The sequence below is a fragment of the Chiloscyllium punctatum genome, chromosome 1 (assembly GCF_047496795.1).
Source record: "Chiloscyllium punctatum isolate Juve2018m chromosome 1, sChiPun1.3, whole genome shotgun sequence".
Lineage (NCBI taxonomy): Eukaryota > Metazoa > Chordata > Chondrichthyes > Orectolobiformes > Hemiscylliidae > Chiloscyllium > Chiloscyllium punctatum.
In genome coordinates this window covers 28493112-28516290 of record NC_092739.1, presented here as the reverse complement: position 1 = coordinate 28516290, position 23179 = coordinate 28493112, and the positions used below count along the sequence as shown (strand labels likewise).

Sequence of the window (23179 nt, the reverse complement as noted above, 5' to 3'; positions counted from 1 at the left end):
ATTCATGTACCAATCCATGCCATCTTGCAGCTATGTCTTTGTACTGGCTATCATTTCATACTTATTCATTTATATTTGTGCAATCATTGCATCTACTTCGTTTGGTTTGCTATGTGCATGCAGTTACAGAGCCTTTCATTTTATTCTTTTACTTTTTATTCTAGTCTTATCTGTAATTGACTCTTATTTTCATATTAACTATCCCTTCCTGTCATGGTCTATTTATCATTTCAGAGGCAGTTGATATGATTTTTTAAGTTACATTCATTGATATTGACCACTCGGTGTGAGATCATTCAACATCTTGCTGCATTGCATTCAGATCTTCTGCGGCTAGTTGCTCCCACTGCCTTTTCACTGTTGTCTGGGGAGCGTCTTTTCACATGGAAGATGGACAACATCCATTTCAATTCCTGAGGCCTCCTTCAAACTGTCCAGAAAGCTTAAAACCCACTCACTCTTCTCTGCTGTACTATTTCTCGGTTACTTTTAGGTCGGATTCTCTTCAACAAAAAGAAGTGAAGAATAGCTTTAAGTGTAAGCTGGTGACTCATGATATTGGCCTCTTCTGTTGTATCCAGTAAAGAAACTGGATCCAGTTAATGCTGTCTCGATACATTGATCATGACACTAAGCAAGCAGTATAAAGTTGATGTGCTGTCTGCATTGCGATCAATGGGCACAGGCTTTGCAAATCTTGCACCATTTGTGGGGGGGGGGGTGGAATGCTGTTTAATTTAGCCTCAATAATGGGACAACATGCTCTATCATGTCTACTGATAAAACAGAATAGCTACCATGTAGTCCCTGAGGCTTATAAGACTTTACTTATGTTAAGGGTCTGATGTGAAGTCTTGCACTGAGGCTTAAAGTCTTTAGATTGTTAACATTCTCCATCACTCAGGCAGTGGAAGTAAAACTAACAGTTTAATCCCTGGGTGGAATTACATGTTTAAAATTTGTTTTTGATGTACTGGACAAACTTTCATTTCTGCTGCTGAACTAGTTGGTATATGAGACTGCTACCCAGGCTCCATTTTCAAACACTCAAGGAATTGATGTCTGGAAGATTTCTCACAGTAAAGCAGCTGCTGTGTCATATAAGAGGATCTGAAGATTGATGTTCAAATCCATTGAACAGAAAACAGAGAACTTTTGTCTACAAATGCTGAGTAATTTTGTGACTATTTCAGGTCCTCAATTAGATTGTTTTAATTTTAGATTATCAAATGTGAAGTGCTTGGCAGTGTATATATTATCTATGGTAATGGAGAAACAGCAGATGATATTTAACCCAGTCTTAACAGCAGATTGTTTTTGTCTTTGTTTCCTGTTAGTAAGGCACTGACACTTTGATGGAGTATTGTTCCATAGAACAACTGTCACCCTTATTGCCTCATCCTTGCTTATGTGAGCCTGAATGAAGGGTTCCAGAAAAACTGTGAGCCTGTATTGTGCGCTTACCCAAATTTTGAAAACAAATTTGTACCCCATGACAAATATTGCCTTTGCTTCAAATATTTTTTTCTATTGTTTAAGTTAGAAAGCTTTCCCTCATCAAATGTTGTCATGAAAGCTCATGGGTGTGATGGCTGAACTAAAGCTCCAGTAAATTTTGAACAGAAATTGATCAGTGTATTATTGCTTTGAAAGTCAATGGATATTATCACAAAATTAAAGCATAATATTGCAAACGCTTGAAATCTGAAATAAAACCAAATAGTGATGAAGAACCTCGGTAGTTTGGCTGCATGTATGGAGGAAGAAATTGAGATAATGTTTTGAGCTGAATAGAATTCTTCTTTAGAACTGTTATTTTATGTTTATAGCAATAGGACTTTGCACATTGAATTGGATGATATTAGTAGTACTAATGTCGGTAAGTGAACAGTTCATTTTGAGGTGGTTGACTTCACAGATCACCAGAGAGGCTCTTGTCCCATTTCCCTTGAACTGTGGTTTCACTTGCTTTCTGGCTTCAGTGTAGAAAGTGAGAAACTAATTTTCATTTTACCTGAGGTACATGGATGACTAGAGGATTTCTCAGCTATGGGCCTCACAGTACCCACCTTTGCCCATGCCCACACAGGCCAGAGTTGGAATTGAATATTCTTGAATCAGGAATTACAACTATGTCTGCACCTAGGTTCATAATCTGCAAGAGGTGCCTTTTTGATGAGGGGTGGGAGAAGTAGTCGACCCCTTTTATCTCTGTAGCCACACAAAATCTGAGATTAGTTTATTTTAATTTATAAACATGCAAATTAGGAACAGGAGCAGTCAGTCAGTCCCTTGAGCCTTTTCTGCCATTCAATAAGATCAGCGCAGATCTGATTGTAACCTCTGCTCTAATAACCATTCATCATTTTATTTCACAAGCTTGTATTTATCTTTGCCTTAAAAATCTTCAAGGATTCTGCTTCCACAACCTTTTCAGGAAGACGTTTCCAAAGACTCTCCAAACTGGGGGATAATAAATTGCCTCATTGTATTTAAGTAGGCAAACCCTTGTGTTTAAACAGTAACTCCAATTTCTAGATTCCCCTTAAGAGGCAACATCCTTTCCACATCTACTTGACAAGATCCCTCAGAATTTCAATTATAATAAAATAAAGAACTCTGGACAATGGAGATCTGCAGCAAAAATAGAAATTACTAGAGAAACTCAACAGGTCTGGCAGAATCTGAGCTAATGCTTTGAGTCTGGTGACTCTTCAACAGAACTGTTAGTAGTTAGGACAATTATGTTGAAGCTGAAGTGGGGGATGGATGATGGGAAAATCTCTCAGGATCATATACATATTTATCAAGTTGTCTCTTACTCTTCTTTACCCCTTTGGATATATGCCTAACCTGCCTAACCTTTCCACATAGAACAATTAGTAAGCACTGAAGTCAGGGAGGGTCCCAGGTGAATAAATGCAATAGAAAATCTCAGAAAAATCTGTTTAAAAAAGGAATGGAGGCAGAAGACAGGAAATTATAGGCCGATTAGTTTGACCTTGTTTGTTAGTAAGATTTTAGAGTCTATTATTAAGGATGAGATTGCGGAGTACTTGGGAGTAGATTCTAGATAAATCGTCTTTGAAATGCATTTACATCCTTCCTTCAATAAGGTGACCAATACTGTACACACTCTAGATGTGGTCTCATCAGTGTCTTGTATAACAAATTATAACCTCCCTACTTTTCTATTCAATACCCCTGTGTTAAATCATAACATTCCATTTACTCCCTTTCTTCCTGCATTTGCATACTAACCTTTTATGATTCATCCATGAAGACAACTTCTGAATCCCAGAGCTTTGCAACTCTCACCATTTAATGAAAATGTTTTTTTCCTTCTTCCTGTTAAAATGAACAATTTCACACCTTCTGACATTATCTTTCATTTGCCTCATCCTTACTCATGCATTTAACCTGATTTATAACTTTTCTGTGCTTTTCTTTTATTTTCTTCACAATTTACTTTCCAACCTGTCTGTGTCATCAGCAAGTTTGGAAACCGTGCTTTCTATTCCTTTAATTAACTTAGAGTCATAGAGTCATAGAGATGTACAGCATGGAAACAGACCCTTCGGTCCATACCAACCAGATATCCCAACCCAATCTAGTCCCACCTGCCAGTACCTGGCCCATATCCCTCCAAACCCTTCCTATTCATATACCCATCCAAATGCCTCTTAAATGTTGCAATTGTATCAGCCTCCACCACATCCTCTGGCAGCTCATTCCATACACGTACCACCCTCTGCATGAAAAAGTTGCCCCTTTTATATCTTTCCCCTCTCACCCTAAACCTATGCCCTATAGTTCTTGACTCCCCCACCCCAGGGAAAAGACTTTATCTATTTATCCTATCCATGCCCTTCATAATTTTGTAAACCTCTATAAGGTCACCTCTCAGCCTCCGACGCTCCAGGGAAAACAGTCCCAGCCTGTTCAGCCTCTCCCTGTAGCTCAGATCCCCCAATCCTGGCAACATCTTTGTAAATCTTTTCTGAACACTTTCAAGTTTCACAACATCTTTCCGATAGGAAGGAGACCAGAATTGCATGCAATATTCCAACAGTGGCCTAACCAATGTCCTGTACAGCTGCAACATGACCTCCCAACTCCTGTACTCAATACTCTGACCAATAAAGGAAAGCATACCAAATGCCTTCTTCACTATCCTATCTACCTGTGACTCCACTTTCATAAAGCTATGAACCTGCACTCCAAGGTCTATTTGTTCAGCAACACTCCCGAGGACCTTACTATTAAGTGCATAAATCCTGCTAAGATTTGCTTTCCCAAAATGCAGCACCTCACATTTATTGGAATTAAACTCCATCTGCTACTTCTCAGCCCATTAGCCCATCTGGTCCAGATCCTGTTGTAATCTGAGGTAACCCTCTTCGCTGTCCACTACACCTCCAATTTTGGTGTCATCTGCAAACTTACTTAACTGTATCTCTTACGCTTGCATCCAAATCATTTATGTAAATGACAAAAAGTAGAGGGCCCAGCACCGATCCTTGTGGCACTCCACTGGTCACAGGCCTCCAGTCTGACAAACAACCCTCCACCACCACCCTCTGTCTTCTACCTTTGAGCCAGTTCTGTATCCAAATGGACTCTCCCTGTATTCCATGAGATCTAACCTTGCTAATCAGTCTCCCATGGGGAACCTTGTCGACCGCCTTACTGAAGTGCATATATATCACACAGTTGAGGTTCCATGCTCAATCCCTGTGGCACACGAATTGTTATATCTCACTGACCTGAAACAGACCCACATATGCCTACAAGGCAGAGGATCAAAGTAGGTACTTTGCATGGAAGATATCAGTAGCACACCAGAACTTCAGGAGAGTCGGAGCAGAGGTGAGTGTACTGGCCAACAGCAAGGAGAAACTGAAAGGTCTGAAGATGGATACATCATCAGGACCAAATGAACTACAAACCAGTGTTCTGAAGATGATAGCTGAGGAGATTATGGACGTTCGTGGTGATCTTTCAGGAATCACTGCTGTGATAATAAACGCTGAATAAATGCTGTGGAAAGTCTCAAAAAAACTCTCCTGTTTAAGAAGGGAGGAAAGCAAAAGACTGGACAGGCCGATTGTTTGTTGGTAAAATCTTAAGAGTCCGTTATTAAGGAAGAGATTGCAGAGGATTTTTAAGTACATGGTAATTTGGGCTGAGTCAGCACAGCTTTGTCAAGAGGAGATCATCCCTGACAAATCTGTTAGAACTCTTTGAGGAGGTCATGAGTAAGTTAGACAATGACGATCATGTTGCCACAATCTATTTGAATTTTCAGAAGGCCTTTGACCAGATGCCACAAAAGAGGCTGCTGAATAAGATAAGAACCCATGGTGTTAGGTACTGTCATGGCTGATTGGCAGAAGACAGAGATCGTTTTCAGGGATCGTTTTCAGCATGGCAGCCACTGATTAATGGAATTTTGCAACGATTAGTGTTGGGGCTAAACTATTCCTGTTAAGTATTAATGATGTGGACAAAATAACTGAGGGCATTGTTGCTAAGTTTGTAGATACCACAATGATCGGTGGAGGGACAGGTAGTGTTGAGGAAGGGGGGTAGCTGCAGAAGGACTTGGACAGGCTAGGAAAATGGGCAAGGAAGTGGCAGATATAATAAATGTGGGAAAGTGTGAGATTATGCACTTTTGCAGGAAGAATAGGGATGCAGCCTATTTTATAAATGGTGAAGGCTTTGGAAATCGAAAGTACAATGGGACTTGGGTGTTCTGGCTTAGGATTGTCTTAAAGTTAACATGCAGATTCAGTTGGCAATTAAGAAGGCAAATGCAATGTTAGCATTCATTTTGAGGGAGGTAGAATACATAAACAGAGGTGTACTGCTGAGGATAGATAAGGCTTTGGTCAGATTGCACTTGGAATATTGTGAGCAGTTTTTGGCACTGTATTTAAGGAAGTTTGAGCTGGCCTTGGAAGGGATCCAGAGAAGGTTAACAAGAATGATCCCGGGGATGAAGGGCTTGTCATATAGGGAATGTTTGAGGACTCTGGATCTGTTCTTGAACTGTTTCTCATTGAAACTTACAGAATACTGAGAGGCCTGAATAGAACAGATGTGAAGAAGATGTTTCTACAGGTTGGAGAGACGAGGACCTGAGGGTTCAGCCTCAGTGAGAAGGGATGACCCTTAAAAACTGAGATGAGGAGAAATTGCTTCAGCCAGTAGGTGGCGAATTTGCAGGATTCATTGTCATCGAAGGCTGTGAAGGCCAAGTCATTGAGAGTTTTAAGACAGAGATAGAAAGGTACTTGATTGGTAAGGGGATCAAAGATAAAGTGGAGAAGGTAGGAGAACAGTGTTGGTGAAATAACTTGGCTGGTATCCCATCACCAAGTCATCCTTTATTTACATGTGCACAATATACTGGCTGTAGCCAGCCATTTCAGAGTCAATCCCTGAAGTGAGGAGATTCTGAATCTCCTGTTTATTTATATCTCAATTTCCACCACCAGGAAGAAAGGAAAACACCCGGGTGGCCAGTGACAAGAAGTGCCCTTCACAAAAGGGCAATGCTGTGTGATCAAACAATGAAGGGGAGGGTAGGGACTAAATCAAAATAGAGTTGGAGGGGGAAATAATACACTCCACTCCCTGCGGAGCCCACCTCTCCCTGAACAACTCCAGAGTGTTGGTGGAGACCGCGTGCTCCTTCTCCAAGGACACCCGGGCTCTAACATAATCCCCTGTTAATTTTTTTTCTTCTTTTTTTTTTCTTTTTTTTTAGCACCCATGGTGTGTGTGTGCAGGTGTGAGACACAGTGAAAGACACAAAGTGCACGAATCTTTATTCAATTTCCACCACCGGGAAGATATGAAAAAAAACACCCGAGCGGCCAGTGACAAGCACTGCCCTTCACATCAAAGGGCAATGCTGTGTGATCAAAACAGTGAAGGGGAGGGTAGGGACTAAATCAAAATAGAGTTGGAGGGAGAAATGATGCATTCCACTCCCTGCGGCACCCACCTCTCCTTGAACAACTCCAGGGTGTTGGTGGACACCGCGTGCTCCTTCTCCAAGGACACCCGGGCTCTAACATAATCCCCTGTTAATTTTTTCTTTTTTTTTCTTTTTTTTACAAAGTGCACAAATCTTTATTCAATTTCCACCACCAGGAAGATATGAAAAACACCCGAGTGGCCAGTGACAAGCACTGCCCTTCACATCAAAGGGAAATGCTGTGTGATCAAAACAGTGAAGGGGAGGGTAGGGACTAAATCAAAATAGAGTTGGAGGGAGAAATGATGCACTCCACTCCCCTGTTAATTTTTTTCTTTTTTTTTCTTTTCTCTTTTTTTTTAATTTAACCCCCACACTACCGCCTAAGTGCGGTAGTGCTTATTTTTTCCCCAGCACCCATGGTGTGTGTGTGCGCAGGTGTGAAACACAGTGAAAGACACAAAGTGCACGAATCTTTATTCAATTTCCACCACCAGGAAGATATGAAAAACACCCGAGTGGCCAGTGACAAGCACTGCCCTTCACATCAAAGGGAAATGCTGTGTGATCAAAACAGTGAAGGGGAGGGTAGGGACTAAATCAAAATAGAGTTGGAGGGAGAAATGATGCACTCCACTCCCCTGTTAATATCAGTCAGCCAGTGCTTCCTGATTGGCCCAGGTTAACAACCCATTCAAGGATCTCAACATCAACGCCATCTCCCTGGTTCCAATCAATATAGTTGGGAAACACAGTAGAAACGAGCAAATAGTGGAGCAGACTCAATAGGCTGAATGGCCTAATTTAGTTCCTGTACTTTATGGTCTTGTCATCTGCATTCTGTTAGCCAGCCAATCTCCTGTCCATGCCATATGGTACCTTCTACACGTAACGTTTCCCTAATGAGCTCTGTTGAGGTACCTTATTAAGTGCCTCCTGGAAACCTAATGCCCACCCTTTCTCCTCCAACCACTATACATGTTACCTCCTCAAAGATCACCAATATATTTGTCAAGATGATTTGCTTTACAGAAAACCAAGTTGACTCTGTTTGATTACCTTGAGCTTATCCAAATCCACTGCTATAACTTATTTAATAATGTCTTCTAACCCATCTAACAATCTCACTGGCCACCTCCCTCTCCTTCCAAAGGGTTGCTGTTTGAAGTTCCCTCATCTCTGTAGGACATTCCAGAATTCCATCCTTAATTTACTGATGAAGTCATCTTTTGGCTGTCTATACGCCTTTTAAAAGTCACATGTAGTACTTAAAATTTCAAAACATCTGTAAGCACATTAGTGTTCTGATTCATCATCATGACAATAAGAAGGACGGTAGTTTAAATATTTTCTTGACTGATTCTATCTTAGTTATTTCTAAACAAGTTTATTTAACTTAGTACATTGCTTGCACTGCTTCTAAATATTAACTATTAATTTTAATCCTGACATATCAGGCTGATGCCATGATATTTTCTGTTTTTTGAAGAATAAACAGGTAATTAATTTATCCCTATACTGCATAACTTGTATTGAACAGGTAATAATTAATTATGGACATGAAAATGCTACATAAGTTCGCAGGAATTGAATAAAACACATGCTTTCTCAGTCTGTTGATGGAAATTTAATTTTTATCATGAACAGAAGACAGAAATGTTGGAAGAAATCCAGAACTATAACATCAGTATCTACACTATCAGCAAAGGTTGATTTATATAAATTTGGATCAAGACTGATTTCACACTCTGACTTAGAGCCAGCACTAGTTTCAAAATCACCACTCTGGTTAAGATCAATTAACTCAGCATACTGAAAATCAAACAAAGCCCTTCCTGGGGCTAGCTACTGTCCTCAATTTGCTAAGCCACTAGCATTACTTAAACTGGACTGTTTGTGAGAGGTAGAGTTTACAGAATTCTCTGTTGCATAGTCCTGTCATTAAATAATGTAAAGCTGGATAGAACTCATACAAATATTAGTTATAGACAAATGTTGATTGTTCGCTCTTCTAAACTTGGTTAATGACAACATTTTTTGCCTAGTTTAGCAGTTTATACATATCATGAAGATGTTTAGAAATAATTATTTTCTGTGGTTAACCGTGTAAACTTTTAAAAATCGAAGGAACTGCCGATGCTGTAAATCTGAAACAAAAACAGAAACGGCTGGAAAAGCTCAGCAGGTCTGGCATCATCTGTAAAGAAAAATCAGAGTTAATGTTTCAGGTCTGGTTCTGAGGAAGGGTCGCCGGACCTAAAACATTAACTTTGATTTTTCTACATAGATGCTGCCAGGCCTGCTGAGCTTTTCCAAAAAAATTCTATTTTTCTTCATACATACTTATAAATTGTTCCAAACTTTAAGTTGCAACTTAATTATGAAATAAATATATTTCATAAAACTGTCTACTACATGATACATTATAGCTGATAATATGTACAACAATAATAAAATAAAGAAATAAAATGAAAATTATATAATCTAGAAATGTGAACTGAAACCAGAAAATAATCTGACCAGAGACCCAGAATCGTGAAGTGAGGGATTTGGATAGGGGTCAGCAATCAGGACAGAATATAGGTTTACAGCTATACAAAAGGTGCAGAGAAAAATCAACTCTAATATATGAGAAATCTATTCATAAGTCTGATAAAAGTGGGGATTGAGCTACTCTTGAATCTGCTGATACATGTTTTCAATTTTTTTGCATCTTCTGCTGATGGAAGAGGGTGGAAGAGAGTACAACTGGCATGGGAGGGGTCTTTGATTATGTTGGCTGCTTTCCTAAGGCAGTGAGAAGTGTAGACGGAGTCAATGGAAAGAAGGTTGGTTTGCGTGATGAAGTAGGCTCAACTCTCTATAATTTCTTGAGGTCTTAGGCAGAGTAGTTGCTGTACCCAGATGCACCCAGATAGGATGCAAGAAAGATTCCAAGTGACAGGCCTACCATTGATGTTACGAGGTATAGTTTATGACATCTAGTCAAAGGATAGAATCAAACTTAAGGAAATGGCATAGAAGTGAGCAAAGGCAGGTGGCAGCACAGAAAATGAGACAGAAGACTTTAAAAACCAGGAAAGAACTAGCAAAAAACAATGAAATTAATAAAGAGGGCTAAATTAGACTTTAAGAGAAAGCCAACCAGAAATATAAAAGAGATAATAAGAGTATCCATAAATATTTAAAGAAGAAAAGAGATGACAAGGTGTACATTAATCCAATAGGAAGTGAGACTGGAGAAAAATAATGGATATATCAGATGAAATGAACAGATATTTTGCATCAGTTTTCACTGTAGAGAGTACATGTAACAGCCTACAGCAGGGCTACATCAGGAATTGGAAGGGAGGAACTCAAGAAAATCAAAATCACCAGAGAAGGTGCATTGAGTAAATCATTGGAACTGCAGGATGACAAGTGCCTGGAGCCTGATGGACATCATATCAACTTTTTAAAAGTAGTGGTGATTGAGGTAGTGCTATTTTCAACAACTCCCTTGATTCATAAATTGTCTCATTAGTTTGGAAAATACTGAACATAATTCTATATTTGAAAAGGGAGGAAAGCACATACTAAGAAATTAGAGGGCAGTTAGTTTAGATTACTTACAGTGTCAAAACAGGCCCTTCGGCCCAACAAGTCCACACCGACCCGCCGAAGCGCAACCCACCCATACCCCTATATCTACCCCTTACCTAACACTACGGGCAATTTAGCATGGCCAATTCACCTGACCTGCACATCTTTGGACTGTGGGAGGAAACCGGAGCACCCGGAGGAAACCCATGCAGACACGGGGAGAACGTGCAAACTCCACATAGTCAGTCGCCTGAGGTGGGAATTGAACCCAGGTCTCTAGCGCTGTGAGGCAGCAGTGCTAACCACTGTGCCACCGTGCTGCCCGACACACCTGTTACAGTGGAAATGTTAGGAGCTATTATTAACAAAATTATAACAGGACACTTGGATAAATGCATACTAATCAGTCAGAGTCAATATGGTTTTGTGAAAGAAAACTTGTATTTGAACAATATTTTGGTGTTTTTTGATGATGTAACACGTGTTGTGAATGAAGGGGAATGGGTGAATGTACTGTACTAGAGTTCCAGACCAAATTTACTCAGGTGCCATGTCATTGGATGTTTTAGAAAATAAGAGGTCATGATATAGTAGGTAGCATGTTGACATGGATAGAAGATTGGCTGTCGAATTGGAAGCAGAGAGTAAGCATAAATGGGTCTTCATTATCAGGTTGGCAAGATGTAACAAATTGTGTGTTAATAATTTGGAGGTGCTGGTGTTGGATTGGGGTTAATGATAGGACTTGAACTGTTTAAAATCTCGATGAATAACACAGATGAATGAATGGAGGGCTTTTGTAGTCAGTGATAGTATCCTTTCTCTCAGCCAGGAGGTCTGTATTCAAGTCACATCCATACCAGATATATTTGAACAGGTTGTTTCAAAATGCATAGATGAAAGGACAGAAGGTATAATTGAAAGTTTTGCTGATGACACAAAGATAGGTAGGAAAGTAAGTTGTGATGTGGACAGTGCAATGATGTGCAGGTTGGGTGAATTGGCCATGTTAAATTGCTCATAGTTTCCAGGGATTTACAGGTTAAATGGATTAGCCATGGGAAATGCAGGGTTCCAGGGATAGATCAGGGGCTGAGTTTGGGTGGAATGCTCTTTGGACGATCAGTGTGAACTTGATGGGCTGAATGGTCTGCTTCCAGACTGTAAGGATTCTAATCGAGACTGCTTCTATTGTGCAGCACTAAGGGCCATCTTGCAGCGCAGCTGTTAATCTGAAGCCTCATCCACGCTCTCAGTAAAAAAGTTCCATGATGCCATTTTGAGGAAGAACAGATGGGTTATTCCTTCCTTTGCATAATATTTATTCCCCAATCAAGATCATAAAATAAGGCAATTACATTTCTGTTTGTGGCAGTTTGCTGCAAATGACTGTCATATTTTCATCAAAAGTATTTCATTGGATGTAAATCCTGTTATGATTCCTGCTGATTCTGAAGGGAGCTTTATAATTAGACCCTTTCATATGTTCAAAATCTTCCTGCCAACCATCAGTGCCCATCCACCACCTCCCTATCATTCATTTTCCTTTATCTGCAAATTCATATCATGAACAAAGAACTGCAGGTGCTTGGAAGTACAAACAAAAAACAGAAATTGCTGAAGAAATTCAGGAGTATTGGCAGCATTTGTGAAGAGAAATCAGAGTTTTAATGTTTCAAATCCAGTGATCCAAAACTTAGCTGTAAGGGAAAGATGGTATTAATGCTGATGATGGGGTAGAGGAGTGAATAAGCAATGGAGAGGGAGCCCAGAGAGAGAGAGGAAAAGGTGGGAAGATAGAGGGACAGTGAGCCAGAAAAGAGGGGAAGCTGCTTAGGTAATAATGGCAGCTATGAGTATTTCTCCAGATTAATTCCTAGTTCTCCTAGTCCTACCTGAAGGCTCTTGATACCAATGCAGCAACTTGAATGTGTAAATCCTCCTCACCACATGCCTGGAAATGCCTGGTAGGTGCCAAAAGTAAGAAGTGAGGTTCAAGAGTTGTGTGTTATATGCCAACTTACCCCAGAGATGCATTTGCATCAGCAAGCTGCAAGACTACTTTCTAAGCCTTTATTTCCATATCCAGGTTTCTGACATATGCTTAGGCTCCTGGGTACTTGGAGAATACCATTTGTCATATGGTAATCAGACTCCATTTCCTTTAATCCTCCTCTATCGTTTCACAAATGTTTTTCAGGGAAAGACTTCTGAAAAAAAAAATTGTTGGAGAGTCATTCATAATAAGCAACTACAGAGGAACGTCGATTATCTGAAGGACATGGCAGGGACTATTTCATTTGCTTAATCAAATTCCGGATAATTGAATGCCAGATAACATAGTTTAGCCAAGCATTGGGACCTTGCGATCTTGCCAGATAATCCAATATTCAGATAATCGAATGCCAGATAATCAAGGTTCCTCTGTAATGGAATTGTGCATTCATGTCTTCAAAAGACATGACAATCAACCTCAATTTCTGTATTTTATAAAGTATTGTAATATATAATATACTGATTGTAATGATATTATGTGGGCTTGAATGAGTCAATAGGAGTGTTGCCTACCATTTGGAGAGCTGGTGTAAGCTGCATATCTCCTCTCTTTGAAAAGACGTGGGAAAATATGTGCCACTGGTATTCAGCTTGGACAATGCTATCCCTTCCCCAGCATCAAGATTCCATGGTGGAATTCATCCCACTGACAGCCACTGGTCAATCAGAGATGGGTAGCTGTGCTAAACCAGGGAGAAAGCTGCTGCTATTTGTGATGAGACCAAAGATTGTCACTAGGTCCTAGGCCTCAGGCGAGTAATGGTACATGATTGGGAATTGTGGGAAAGGGAGAGAACCTGTCAGTGCAGGGAGTTGGCACTGAGCACCTTTGGCAGAGGGACTTTGAACGCCCCCCCCCCCCCCCCCCCCCCACAAAATCCAATCTCCAAATAAACTGCATGTACTTATGTCTTGTGTCCCTCATGATGCCAATGATGATGGGAAGACTTAAATGAATACTAATTCATTAATAAGTGATAGAATGACAAGGTTGTCCACAGGTATCAACGCCACAGAATTAATCATCATGGAGGGGGGTATAGTCTCTAACGAACACCCTCGCACTTGTTTAAATGCCTTATTAACACCAACCACAACAAGTGTGAGGGCAACAAATACGACCCAAACTGTGTTTTCTTTAGTTTGGCAACTCTTATTCCTTGCAAATATTTGAAGCCTAATGTAAGTTATTACTGGAGACTATAACAGCAGTTAGAGTCACAGAGGTGAAGTAATTGCTGGAGATCAAATGTGATTATTTGAGTACCTTGTTTCCTTTTGTGAAGAACAGGAGGTTAGTGAAGGGCAGAAAAAAAGGAAAATGCTCTGAAACGTGGATAAAAGAACTGTAGTCTTCTTGAATTCAAGACAGAAACATGTAACAAGGCCTCAAGTGTACAGAGGATGTTCAGTGCTCAGTTAACCAAATGCTAGAAAAAGTACAACACTAATTTAAATTTTATACTATTTATTGAGAAAGATGAACATTTGTTTGTCGCTTCAATAGTTCTACAGGGTATTAGACAATAATCGGCATGCAAGAAGTGTCTATATGCTGGGTAAAGTAACTGGAATGAAAGTGAACTTCATTTAACCATGTAAAATTGGTGAAAGTTGTACTTAAACAATCATATATGGGTTTTATGTGGACCAGAATGTCAATCATATATATTTTCAACATCACCACTTCAGCAGTAAGCTAATCTCAGATATTTTAACAAGGCTCACAACTGCTTTTTTATTGCACAATTTTTTTAAAAATGTTGCAATGTGAACAGAGGAGCTTTTGAAAATGAATATCTGGTTTGAGATCAGACTTTTCAAAAATAATTGCCACAATTAATGATAGATGCAGTTAAAGTATTTAGAAAAAAAATCTAGAACCACTGTAGTTAGTACTGAAGCTAACATAATTAAAATGTTTATGAAACACTGCAGTCAATAAAAGCATTATTGAGTCTCAATGCATGATGCGATGGCTCTGAATGGCAACGTAATGCTCTGATAATATAACGTAAATGTATACAGCACAAGATTATCTGGAAAGAAATGCCAGGTACCCTGATGAGTCAAAGTTCAGCTGCAGTGCAATTACCCAACCAGAAAGTTTTAATTTTATAGATTCAAACCAGACTGCAGATAGTTTCCAATATCTGGAGCACAATACAGGCTTCCTCTCTAGATGGCAGTCTTTAACTTTTTTCCCAATCCTCGTGTAGAGATGACATCAACCCGATTTTTTTTATTCCAAGTAATGATCAGTTGTTTAAATAGAATCTCTATCAAATGTATTTCAAATGTTATCATAGTTAAGTCAATATATATCACATTTGAAAAGCCTTCACTGCATATGCAGAACAAAATACCTGCTTCAAAGGAAAAATATAGGTTAATAATGAATAATACTGTGAAATATACATACTTTGTTGACGTAACATCAACAATATGTAAATCACTCTCATAGGTTCATTTAGCACTAAAACCTACTTTTATTATGGTTTATGAACAGCCAACTTACAAACGCTCATATTCACAACTTTGATCTGATACAGGGGTGTAATTTTAAAGACCCGACATTTGAACATTTTCTGTACTTACAAAGGGCTGCTTTATATTGTCCTGCTTCTGGATTAGTGGTGCTGGAAGAGCTTTTGCCCGAAACGTCGACTTTGAAGCTACTTGGATGCTGCCTGAACTGCTGTGCTCTTCCAGCACCACTAATCCAGAATCTGGTTTCCAGCATCTGCAGTCATTGTTTTTACCTTATATTGTCCTGCATTGTGTTCCAACTTGTGTACTAACCATCTTATCAATGAACTCCGAAATGGAACCTGTACACAATCTGGTGACCGCCAAACTTTAACTTGGTGTAAATGATTGGGTTTGACGGTTAAAGTGTCACCTGTATATGTGTAAGCATTTAGTATATTCAAAGGAACAAACTGCTTTGTCAAATAGAGGGAATCGGATCAATAACAACATGTTGAGATGTGGTTAGGGTTATGAACCTTCCAGGGTGGCCCTGGCATCTTGAGGAATTAAAGACTAATCTCCAGGACAACCCTGGAGTAAAATCAAAATATTTAAAATGGCAAACACTCTAAATAATTTGGCTTGCTAATAAAAAGCATTATGGGAAGAAAGGGCAGTTTGACTGATAATCATGAACTATCCTATCAGATAATGAAGAGTAGTTCCTTTCTGATTGATTTGGTAAGGGAATTTGGACTGTAGAACGAGCTTTATTTTAGTTTAGTGAGAGCCTTTATCCTCCGATGGTGATGGCTAGCACGAGGAGACTTAGCTTTAAATTGTGGAGTAATAGATATAGGACAGATGTCAGAGGTAGCTTCTTTAACTCAGAGAGTAGTAGGAACACACTGCCTGCAACACTAGTAGACTCACCAACTTTACAAGTATTTAAATGGTCATTGGATAGGCTTATGGATGCAAATGGAATAGTGTAGGATGGATGGGCTTCAGATTGGTTCCATAGGTCGGTGCAACAGCAAGGGCCAAAGGGCCTGTACTGTGCTATAATGTTCTATGTTCTATGTTCATTGTAACATGAACTCACATGAGTACAGTGAAAGGTTTACAAGTCACCACTTACACCACCATCTTAGGTACCAAGGTACCTAGGTATAGATTCTTAGGTACAAAACCTAAGGGAAAAATATTCCAAAAATAAAGAAATAAGAAGTCTAGCAATGGATTATAAAAATAGAGAAATAAGAGTGGATGTTATTATGGATAAGTTAGGCAATTAACAATGTGAGATGGGGAGTCAGTTAGTGCTATTTAAAGGAATAGAAACAATCAGGTTTAGCAATGCTATGTACAACAGATTGAAACAGGATGAAATCTTGTGATTGTTAACGAGGACAGAAAATAATGGGCGGCGCAATTAATCTTTATTGCCCTGAACACTTTTTAACTTTGAGCACAGAATTTAATCCAAAACACCTTTGTGTATTACTGTCACAGTTACTACAGCTTCCGCACAGCACCACCTGTTCATTCAAAATGGCTAAATAATGTACTCTCATTTTAAGTGCCTACCTAAATAGTGTCCAGTAAGCAGGTTATATTAGGCTGACCCTATTAGATAATTAGCACAAATGACAAATTATCAACAGGACTCGCAAATTGTATTGCTAACAAAAAATCATCAGTCAAATTTCCTCATCTTTATCAGAACGCTTTACAGATTTTTAAAAAAGAATTAACCACTTTATTGTAAATAGCCACGCACAAATCTGTAGGATTTATGTAAAGGTGGGTGCATTTTTGTCCTGTAAGCATTCCTGGAGTTCAAGATTATGAGTTAGGATCTATATGGGGTAATCAGTTACAGCGGCCAATACCTTCACTTTGCAGTCTTCTTTAATTGTTAAAATAAATTCAAGGTTTGTGTCAAGATTTGTAGCTTGGCTGCCGGTTGTCGTGGTTGTGGGTATGTTTGTCAAGCTGGGAAGTTGATTTGCAGATGTTCATCCTCTGTCATCTAGATGACATCTTCAGTGCTTGAGCCTCCTGTGAGGCACTGCTGTACTGTGTCTTCTGGAATTTATTTGGTTCCATTCTTGCTGCTTCTGGTTGCCAGTGCTGGTTGTTTGTTGAAGTGGCTGGTATATTGGGTCTAGTTGTGCTTGTTGATGGACTCCATGGTTGAGTGCCATGCTTCTAGAATTTCTCTGGCTATCCTCTGTTTAGCTTGTCCTATGGTCATTGTGTTATCCCAGTTGAATTTGTGGTCCTTAGGGACAGCTGGTTATGGCATTTAGTGGCTAATTGGTGTTCGTGGATGCAGGTTGCTAGTTGTCTGCCTGTTTGCCCTATATAGTGTTTCATGCAGTCTTTGTATGGAATCTTGTAAATTACGTTTGTCTTACACATGATAAGCATAGGGTCCTTTGTTCTGGTGAGTTGCTGTCTGAGCATGGCTGTCGGTTTAAGAACTATCATGAATCTGAGTGGTTGGAGAAATCTGGCTGTCAGTTCCGAGACATTTTTAACATAGTGTAGAGGGGTTAGTGTGTTGGGTCATGTCCTCATTGTATTGAATAACAAGAAAATTGGGGAGCCCAAAATTGGTTTACCTCCAAACCCGATCGGCCAATCTGCCCTCTGAGTGAATGAGGTGTTGCACCCTAATGAAGAAAATAACTCTCTATCTGTAATGTGCTGTGGCTGGATGCTTTCTCTATTCATATGTAACATTATTGATTGATCTTGACTGTCCAGTGGACAAAGACTGGAGACATTGAGTGCTACATGTTCAATGTCCGACATCATAAGACACAGTAATATAGAAACACAGAATGTTGCCTTGTGAAATTTTTCTACCAATAATTTAGTTGGAACATTAAATGGGTCAACCTTTCCACTAAAAAGAAAAGCGGAGAGGGAAAATTAAAATTTTAGGCTATTAACCGAAGGTTTAGTTTCAACTTTGGACACAGGTTTTGGACCATAGGTTTTACTTCTCTGTTAATTTTGTACCACTGCTGATTTGATATTGCCAGTCTACGTGATTCTCCAAGGTTAAAATTTCCTTTAAAGTGTACTATCCGGGTACAGTCATATTTGTTCTTAAACATAACAGGAATACAGCAAAAGCAGTAAATATTCCTTCAATATTTTTAAGCAGAATGTAGTTAATAATGGAAACTAATTATAAACTTTAATGAAACATTAAAATGGCGTTTTCACTGGAGATTCATTTTTTGTATCCTCTGAACTAATCATATTTTATTTCTTGAGTATTATCGTGATTTTCTTACTACTGCCTGTGGAGGTTTTCATCTGAACTTAAAATACACAACCCTGTCTGGTTCCAGTCATTGTTCCTGACAGCAACAACCTGCCACTCTTGTAACCAATAATTTATCTTAATTGGTTCATGGTATATGGTACAGATTGGGTTGTGTAGCACAGAGCTGGAGCAAAGGGCCAACAAGCTAATCTGTGTCAAGCAAGATGTAAGTATTGTGCAATTTGCAATGGAACATTCAGTCTGTAAAATGCCATGACCCAAGAAAGCACATAATCCCCTTTGTGTTATTTTTCTAAATGGATTTAATGTTTAACATGTTTTAACATGGATTTAACATTTTAACCAAAAAAATAATTCTTTCATTGATGGAATGATAAGTGAAATCAATTGATAACAGCAGCAGTGCTAATGCACCATAATGACATGATTAAAATGCATTTACCATCAGAATGAGTATTAGAATTTGCTGTTGTGTAAAGTCAATACAAACGTTCTCAAATTAACTGTTAAAATAAATGAATGCATTTGAGTATGCTGGAGCATAATTATGTATGTGAGTGGATGTGTATATGGAGGTGGTCTGATGGATAATGTTTGCAACAACAATAATTCCATGTATTGAGCACATTTACAAGAATGAAAGGTTGTATATTTTTCAAGACCATGTTAGAGTCAAATGCTTCTCAAAAGCAACCAAAAAATACACTTGTGAAAATTCACCTAGGTAAGTGACTAGGAAGATTCTGTCAGAATATATCTTTCCTGTTTTAGCCATCCATTGACTGCCTGAAACCCATCTGTTGAGAGCCAGAAACAATAACATGGTATTACTACTATTTAGAAGAAGCACGGTGGCTCAATGGTTAGCACTGCTACCTCACAGTGCCAGAGACCTGGGTTCAATTCCCGGGCTCGGGCGACTATCTGTGCGGAGTTTGAATATTATCCATGTGTCTGCGTGGGTTTCCTCTGGGTGCTCCGGTTTCCTCCCACAATCCAAAGATGTGCAGGTCAGGTGAATTGGCCATGCTAAATTGCCCAGAGTATTAGGTGCATTAGTCAGAGGGAAATGCGTCTGGGTGGGTTACTCTTCGAAGGGTCGGTGTGGACTTGTTGGACCAAATGGCCAGTTTCCACACTGTAGGGAAGCTAATCTAGAGAAACAGCATCACATTGTCTGTGAGAGAACATGAGACAATTGAATATGTACATGTTGATGTGAGCTGGAATATGTGCTATATAGCGTAAAGTTAAAACAATACTTTAAATGAGTAGAATTCAGTATGCAAATGACATTAACTGAGCATTATTATAATGACTCTGACAGAGAAAGTAAGCAATCCTTCCTGTAAAGATTCTGTTCAAATATAAAACCTGGGGATGTCACTGCATTTAGTTATAGTTTAGGTAACATTTGCATTATTGCAAAGAAAGCTTATTTTGAGTAGATATTTGTAATCAGCCTGGTCAGATGTACTATTTCAGTCAGCTCTGGAGCAGGTGGGACTAGAGTCCTGCTTGTTTAGGACACCATCACTGCACCACAAGAACCTAATCCTTAACCCACAGATTAAGGGTATCATAAAAACACACAAACTAGGGCAAGAGTAATCCATTCAGCCTTTGAATCTGCTCCAACATTCAATATGATCATGGCTGATCCTTATCTCGATGCCATATTTATGTTTTCTCCTTATAACCCTTGATACCTTTAAAATCTAAAAAAAGTGTTTATCTCTTTCTTGAGTGTCTTCAGTGACTTGGCCTAACATGGATCTTGAAAAATGTAAAACCTTTCATTCTTGTACATGTATAGAACAAATGTAACTTTTGTTATTGCAAACATTATCCATCATGCCACCTGTATCACTATATACTCAAGCCCATCTTGGTATATATGTTCACTCACAGACATAGTTATGCTCCTGCATGCTCAAATGCATATCCAACATTTCATCTTCTGGGTCATGTAGTGGATTCCTCATGATATGCTAGGAGGAGCAAGGCCAGTACGTATTGTGCTAAGTCACTGATGCACAGTGGACCAAGTTGATCATGTTTTTCAGCCAGGCCTGAAGGGGCAGAGGCTGGTGATGGGAATAGTGAAAGGTGTAGGGGAGAACAAAATAGAAAATAACTTCCCCTTTAATACCTAAGTGAGCACTGTGCAACTTTGTGCCTCCTGGGTGCTTCAGTCATATTAATGAGGTATCTCCATATTTTAGTATTTCTGAGTAACTAATGAACCTTGTGCCGATTTAATTGTGGCCTCCCAGTCAGCTTTGCATTAGTGTGATCTGAATACTTGAGTTATGATTTTTGGCTTTCCACACCGAGAAAAATGGGGTCATGTGCCTGGCATGCTTTAGCTCATCAAACGTTGTCAACCCAAGTTTCTGCAGCAGAGTTATTGTCACTGATCAAATTTGACTAAAGCTCAATGAAGTTATATTGAATTAAAAAAAAAGACAAATTTAAATGCAAGTCTAATCATGATCTTTAACAATCACCATCACACTCGTTCAGCTCTCAAAATAAATACTGTCTCTTTAATCAGTTTGGAAGTGATTGGCTCATGATGCATCTATCTCTGTGTTTGTGTACTGAAGAACTAATTCAAATTTAATCATGAAAAGCCCAACTGCTACAGCATGCAATACCATTCAGTTCCAGTTTGCACAGGAAAGCCAATTTCTATTGATCTGAACGAGGCTCGAATATGTAATGTAAAATTGTTTATCTGCTGTATGGACCATGCACAAACAGTATCGAGGTAGTTGGTAATCCAGGGGAAAATATACTAGTCCAAACTGCAGCTGTGTAATCATAGGCTTCTGAATAGAACTACAAGCAAGGACATGCAGTCCAATAAGAGTGATCCATTCAGCACTTGGCTTGCAGTTTCCATTGCTAGCTGGATGTCATAACTTGTCATTATGTGAATGTTAGAATATTACTATAACAGGAAGTAGTTGTCTTTTCTTCAAATCAAAGAACTTTCAGTGTTTTAAGGAATTAAATCGAAGTGGACATATGTGGGTAAACAAATATTGACTTAAATCACAAAAGGAAGGACTATAGACTACATGGCCAGAGCTTATTTATTCATTTTGTTGCAGTGTATAAACAGAATGTGTGCTGAGTAATCAGAGGACTGATAATATATTGTCAGAATATAAATGAAGTTGGCATGAAACACTTAGAGGCCATGGCCTCTCCCAAACTTAAGCTCTCCAGGAGCAGCAGCTGATGATAGCCAGTGTTATAAGACAACACCCACACACCAAATAAAATGTTGAGAGACTTTAACTCTTTCTGAACTGAAGGATTTCACATAATCTTTTTTGCGAGCATTACCTGAGGGTATTGATTGATGCTGCTCTTAATGAGTAATGTTATGAATTATGCAATCAGTGATGAGTATTTTATATAATTTGTAAATATGTGGCAAATTATTTTCCACTAATTTATGTTAATGGTCAGGGAACTTGCACAGCTGGCACCTGAAAGTATACGAGGAGAAAGTGAGGACTGCAGATGCTGGAGATCAGAGCTGAAAATGTGTTGCTGGAAAAGCGCAGCAGGTCAGGCAGCATCCAAGGAACAGGAAAATCGACATTTCGGGCATCAGCCCCCGGAACGTCGATTCTCCTGTTCCTTGGATGCTGTCTGACCTGCTGCACTTTTCCAGCAACACATTTTCAGACCTGAAAATATAATTCAGGATCTCAGCAGGTAACTTTCACTAATTTAAGTGAAATCACTGATTTGAACATTATCATAAAAATATTCATTTTTAAAAATATGATATAACGAGCACTCAGAGTACAAGCTATACAAACTTAAAGCTTAATGTCACCTAATCATTAATTGATATATCAACTTTCTGTTTTATCCACAAGAGAAGGAACATGGACTTCAATAATATGACTATACAGTGATTCAGAATGATTAACATGTTTTATTCTGCTACTAATGCTCTAATTGTGCATTCGACAAGGTGCTGCACAAAAAGCCAGTGCATAAGATAAAGATGCATGGAGTTGCGGGCAATCTATTAGCATGGATGGAGAGTTGGTTAACTAACAAGAAACAGACAGTGGGGATAAATGAGTGCTTTTCTGATTGGCAATCAGTGACTAGTGGAGTGCCTCAGGGATCAGTGTTGGGACTGCAATTGTTTGCAATTTACATAGCTGATTTGGAGTTGGAGACCACGTGTTGTGTGTCAAAGTTTGTGGATGACACTAATATGAGTGTAGAGCAAAGTGTGCAGAGGCCTGTGAAACTTTGCAGAGGGACATAGCTTAAATGAGTGATAGATGGAGAACAATGTTAATGCGAATTCATCCATTTCAGTAGGAACAATAGTAAAAAGGGCTATTATTTAAATGGTAAAAAAAATTGCAGCGTGCTGCTGTGGAGAGGGACCTGGGTGTCCTTCTGCATGGATTGCAGAAGGTTAGTCTGTAGGTACAACAAATAATTAAGAAGGTAAATGGAATTTTGTCCTTCATTGCTAAAAGATTGAGTTTAAAAGCAGGGAGGTTATGTTGCAGCTGTATAGAGTTCTGGTGAGGCCACACCTGGAGTACTATGTGCAGTTTTGGTCTCCTTACTTGAGAAAGGATATACTGGCAGTAGAGGGGGTGCAGAGGAGGTTCACTAGATTGATTCGGGAGTTGAGGGGGTTGGCTTATGAGGAGAGGCTGAATAGACAGGGATTATATTCATTGAAATTTAGAAGAATGATGGGAGAGATATTAGAGAAACAA

General features: G+C 39.2%; 1 long non-coding RNA gene across 1 annotated transcript in view; it reads right to left on the bottom strand.

The window, feature by feature from the left end:
• The window catches only part of LOC140482171 (uncharacterized), a 72311-nt gene that overhangs the window by 11692 nt on the left and 37440 nt on the right, over positions 1-23179 (bottom strand). Inside the window, exon 3 of the long non-coding RNA XR_011961679.1 lies at positions 12595-12780. This is a non-coding gene — a long non-coding RNA (uncharacterized lncRNA). The remainder of the gene's footprint in view (positions 1-12594; positions 12781-23179) is intronic.